Source organism: Pinus tabuliformis, chromosome 7, assembly GCF_031772625.1.
Source record: "Pinus tabuliformis cultivar Carrire ecotype Pingquan chromosome 7, CPIR1, whole genome shotgun sequence".
In the NCBI taxonomy this organism is placed as follows: Eukaryota; Viridiplantae; Streptophyta; class Pinopsida; order Pinales; family Pinaceae; genus Pinus; species Pinus tabuliformis.
Genome location: NC_142293.1, coordinates 2,002,221,274 through 2,002,226,715, shown reverse-complemented (window position 1 = coordinate 2,002,226,715; position 5,442 = coordinate 2,002,221,274). Strand labels below are relative to the sequence as shown.

General features: G+C 38.4%; 1 pseudogene; it reads right to left on the bottom strand.

Annotated features, from left to right (window-relative positions):
* Positions 1-4,399: 4,399 nt before the first annotated feature.
* Positions 4,400-5,238, bottom strand: LOC149256502 (SUMO-activating enzyme subunit 1B-1 pseudogene; annotated as a pseudogene).
* Between the last annotated feature and the right edge of the window lie 204 nt (positions 5,239-5,442).

The following is a 5,442-nucleotide window of genomic DNA, read 5'->3' as shown; positions in this document are numbered from 1 at the left end:
TTTTCATGACCGCCATTCCTGAACCTTGTGTGATTAGATCGTTTTCACCTCTAGAAAATAATTTGATTCGTTTCGTGTCATAGATGTGGGATAAATTAAGGCCCTCCTACGACGGGTCACTTCTTGTCAACATCAGCTCTTTATCCAAGAAGTTGAGTTAGAAACGACCCTTTCAATACTTTGAAGCTTGCATGCGTCAATGGCAAGTTTCTCACTTCTGACGACAGGTTTACATCAATGGCCTTTGACCGAAAGATTTTGCGTGGTGTTCGACATCAAATCATATATTCACACCACGTGAACTGTATTGTAGTACCTTGAGGATCATTATCATTATCGGTGATTCCTCTCTAATTTGTTAACAGCTTACATTATCAGTTGGTAATTAGGCGGTGTCTTTCCATGTTCGACATCAGAACATCTTTTCACATGGATCGACTTGTACATTGAGCGAAGATTGAACGAGTTTGAAGACCCCGAAACTAGTTTCATCCATCTAGGCTATGATGTATTCAAGAATATAAATACATCAAATGTACACAGAAGCTACACAGATGGTCATCCAAGCCAGGGATTATGACCCTACATATGAAGAATCACCAGTCTACAACTGCAGATGATTATCTGTTCTATGTACATGAAAATCAATTTATAAAGCTATGCATGGGAATGGCTACCTCAGCTAGATCATGAAAATTATATGATGATGATTGTACTGTATTGTATCTTATACAGGTCACCTTCTAGTTTGAATACCTCGGATCCTGATGATAAAGCATTTCACCCGACATCAAAAGATTTACGACTTCATGCTTTAGGGGGAAGCTGTTATAGACATATTTGGGCACTGCAACCCCAATCTTATATGTCGATAAACTAGGGCTCTTTAACCCCTAAAAGTTTTGTTCCATACCCTAAAAGATCATGGTCAACTGATTACATCATTCCCTAGAAGTTCCACTTGAAAAACCACTCAAAACTGTTCAAAACTGGACCATACTGATTGCTCCACTGTCAGGGTGCGATGCATACTGACTTCTACACTAGCCAGGTGCGATGCATACTAAACAGGCCTTCTGTGGGGTGTGATGAGGGAGAATGGACAAATTTCTGAGACAGTTTGCTAAGTGAATGCTCATGGAATCTTCTAGAAACTTCTCATATGGCACTTGCCTCTCTGAATTCGCCTAGGGATGAGTAAAAGATCCAAGAAATCTCCAAGTCGAACCAAGAAAAACAAGTTGCATGACAATAATAAAAAACCCAGAGATCACTCAGACCCCTGCACACATCTATAAATAGATCCCTCATTTGAGAGATCTGAAGGCTGAAATTTTGTAATTTGCAAGGAAGTGCTGATAGTTTGTCTTTGAGAGAGAGCATTGTATTTTTCAGTGATCTTTATTTTCATGAGGTGAAGAGGGCTTTGATGCTGGGAGGATGATGTTAGATTAGACAACTGGGTTGCAATTCTCCATTCTATTTAATAAAGTTCTTTGAGTTTTCCTCCATACAATCGTGTATTTGCGAATGTTGTTATTTGTGAATGCCATTGTATGTTCATTGTATTTCTGATTCTGCGATGCTTATGATATAATAGATCGATATGATTTGATGGTGTTTTGTTACTTTGTCTCTACAGGTATTCTCTAAGCAAGATAATTAGGGGAGGAGTTGCAGGCTCTGTCAAGGGGGAGAGAAATCAAGTAAGGAGTTAAGCGGAAGATCCAGGTTGGTTTCTTTGCCTCTCCCTTATCTATCATACATAGAGGAAATCCCAAATTGCTTTGATTGTTTGTTTCTAGGATAGCTGCCAATCCTAGAGGGCTAGCGGATTGTAAAGACAGTAGTTTTCCCAGAAACACTAGCAGCTGTAAACTTTTCACCAACAATATCCCTGTCAACAATGTATAGTGCCCTCTGCACAGGATATCTCTTTCAATCAAAGTAGAGAAACAAGCTTGCCATATGTTGAGATGAGGATTAATAGCATGGTAATAGACCTAAAATGCTATGTTCTCTCCTTCTCCATCACAATCCAGCCACAAGACAAGCCACTGACATCTCCTAGCATCCTCTGGGTCATTCAATACCTGAACTGTTGCGCGGGAGATCTTTGAGTTACTTATTCATTCGGTCGTATCTTTTCATTTGGGAGCTGGTTTTTGGAGTGTGATATACTGTTGGAAATATCTTTCCAAGCTGCTTCTAATGGGCACACTTATGACATGTTGTGTATTGAAGATCATGTGCAAAACATCTAACCAAACCAAACCTAGTGAGAGCTCATGTTGATCCCTCATGACAAGCTACAAAGACTGGAACTAACATCGGCCTTATTGGGATGGCAGCTCCTTGGAGGTGTCAAGAACACCGTAGACCAAGTGCCTCATCCATTGGGAAATACGATCAAAAACATTTGTAAAACCAAAAAACTCATAGCAATCCAAAATTCCATATGCATACTGCAACCTGTACATAGAGAAATACTGGAAACTGAAATGCTACCTTGGGCAGCTTATTTATACAGAAACCTACCCTACTTTGCAGCAAAATCAATATATCAAGTAATACTGTAGTGCCAGACCAACCAATCAAGCAATTATGACAATGATGCTGCTTGGAAGTGCAGAACCAGGACACAAATATAAATGCTGACAACCATCCATGCACAAACTGAATTTGGTTGTGATAGACGATCTGACTTATCATTCAAACTGAAAGAATACTCCATATATGCGACAATAAGATCATAGAAACTAGACCATGTTTGCTGCCCTAACTCCTCAACACAGACCTCCAACTGAAAAGTGTCAATGCAAACATCCACAGGCACCCCTATTGTTTCTTGTTTTGAAGGAGGGAGAGTTTCCAAGAAATTTTTGGGATCTCAGAATTCGTATGATTGGATCTGATCATTTAAATACTGAATATGGACAAATTTTTCAACAACTAACTCAAAGAAACCAGTTTTAGCTTTAGGTAGAAACTTCGAAGATCTCAAACATTGAAGCACGATAATGCAAAATACTTCATCTATTTAAATATCCACAAACTAATCTCTAACTTCTTTTAAAGCTTCACAACACACAAGGTTTGCAACATACCTTGTCATTGATGCTCTGAAATCTGGATTCTTTGGTAGTGAAGTCACTCTGAACTTTGAAGATCGGTATCTTGAATAATGGAGTCACTAGGGTAATGATTTCACCCTTCATATGTGTCTGACTGCTGTCCACCATCAGCAATCAGCTCTGCAACTTGAACGATCTTTCCTGGAGAAGATCTGTCACTTCGTCCTTGGTAATGGAACCAATATGTTATCACTGAGAATTAACTTCAAGGCTAAGAAAGGCAATTCTGAGGTAACCACAGACCAATCTTTTCATCTGGCATCTAGCCCTTCCAGACCAGAGAGGGCTTTGTCTTTGCCAACACAACGTGGCTATAATAAATGAAATCTTAGGCTATCTATGGAGTGCGGAGATTTTTTTTGAAAGTTTTTGGGTCAAAACAACAAGAGAAAGGATGATTGGGTAATGGAGTTGATGCCAGTTTCTACCTGCAAACTTGGGGAAAATTAAGTGCCATGTTCAACCAGATAAAAGATTGCATATGTGAGAATAATAGGGGAGAAATCCCACTACCCTGCAGGAACCAAATAGGGGATGGATTTGTAGTAGCAACTTTAGATGAACGAGAAACACGAGGTTGCTCAACAAAGCATCTAGCAAAGGATGAATTCTACAAAGAAAACCATTACATCTAACAGCAAAATCATCATGAAAGGAGAATCCTCACAGATGAATTCCTAACATATGTCTTAGATAATGCTATAACAAGGCAGAAAAACTAAATATGTAAGTGAATTACAAGAAAAACATACTAAACATCAACACCATGATGGAGCGCAGGTCTAAAGGGCAGAAAACTTCTTTTATTAAAATTATATTCAGGAAATTTTACACAGTGCCAAGCAACATCTCTGCTGCCAAAATCGAACCTCTACATCTTAAAAATAATCCTATTTATAATGTTACAAAATCATTTAAAATTTCCTCAACTTAGGAAATAAAAAAATAAAAAAATAAAATACAATTAATAATAAAATCCTATCATAAAAAAATATTAAAACTAAAAAATATTCAATAAAACTCTCATGAACTATGGCATATAGACTTGTTTTGAAGACCAAAATTAGTGAATTTTGGTCAAGATCTGCCTCCTTTAAGGGTGGAATCCCACAAAATTTGCCCTTTGACTACCACCTTGCACCTTCCTGCATGAAATTATTTTGAAGTTGCTAGATTGACCTGCTTTTCTTCTCCCTTCTTGGATGCTCTATGAATACCATTTGTACTGGTGACCGCCTGTTGCAAAGCTTATCTACTATAGTGGTCTACACTGCTTGAATGCAACCGCATGCCTTTTCAATACCATTACCATGCTCTTTGCATATAATGATGACACAAATCTTTACATGACATTGCCTTGATGTTTTCTTCTAGAGGCTCAGCACAGATTCCAAATCTGCAGATGAGACATGACCTGGTTGACGACCCTCAGCTTACTCAAACTGTTCTATAATTTTTAGAGCACAATAGAGCTGGGTTGTCTTTCTAGGAAGATCCAACGAACTAACACAGACTCCTCTAAGCTTGGAAAGCAAATCAGAGAGGCAACAACGTCTTCCTATTTTCCTAAGTGTATATGTGGTTTTACAATTCAACAAATATTTCTCCACAACTACACCTACAATCTACTGAATAAAATGCAATTATTTGTGGCCTTTTGCAGCACATCTCATTAACCTGCTTTTTCACAATAACTGAGGTGCGCCCAAGAACAACAACATCAAAATTGTCAAGAAAATTAGTAGATAGATCTTTCACACTGCCTTTTTCAACAGAGACATGGACCATAGAATTGAAATCTATTAATGATTCCCGACAGACTTCAACAATCGATTTTCCCTTGTGATTGGATACCTTAGCAAGAATAAAAAAAATTGTTGATGAAGTTTTTGCTGTAACTGGACTATCATCCATCAACGTCAAATTACCAATACCTGCCAAAACTATTTTCTTGCATAGCTCTGCAACCACTCCAGTCATTCCAATAACCAAAAAACGAGATTTTCTTAATCTACTTTGTGCATCAACACCCCAGACACGGATTTGACGATCATAGATAGCAGTTTCTTGGTCATTCAATACCTCTCCATCCATGTTGAAGGCAACAACCGGTTATCATATTTTAACCCCAATCAACAAATGTAGCAACGTCGATTTCCTCGTGTCCTAAGGAATCTGGTTGTCTTTTTGGTCAGGTAAGGGCCTTCTGCTCAATGACAGGCACCTGCAGAACTTTGTTTTCTTAGAATGGCCCTACGCGTAGTGCTATCTCCTTTGGTTAGCTTGACTCGATTTTTGTGTGTTATGG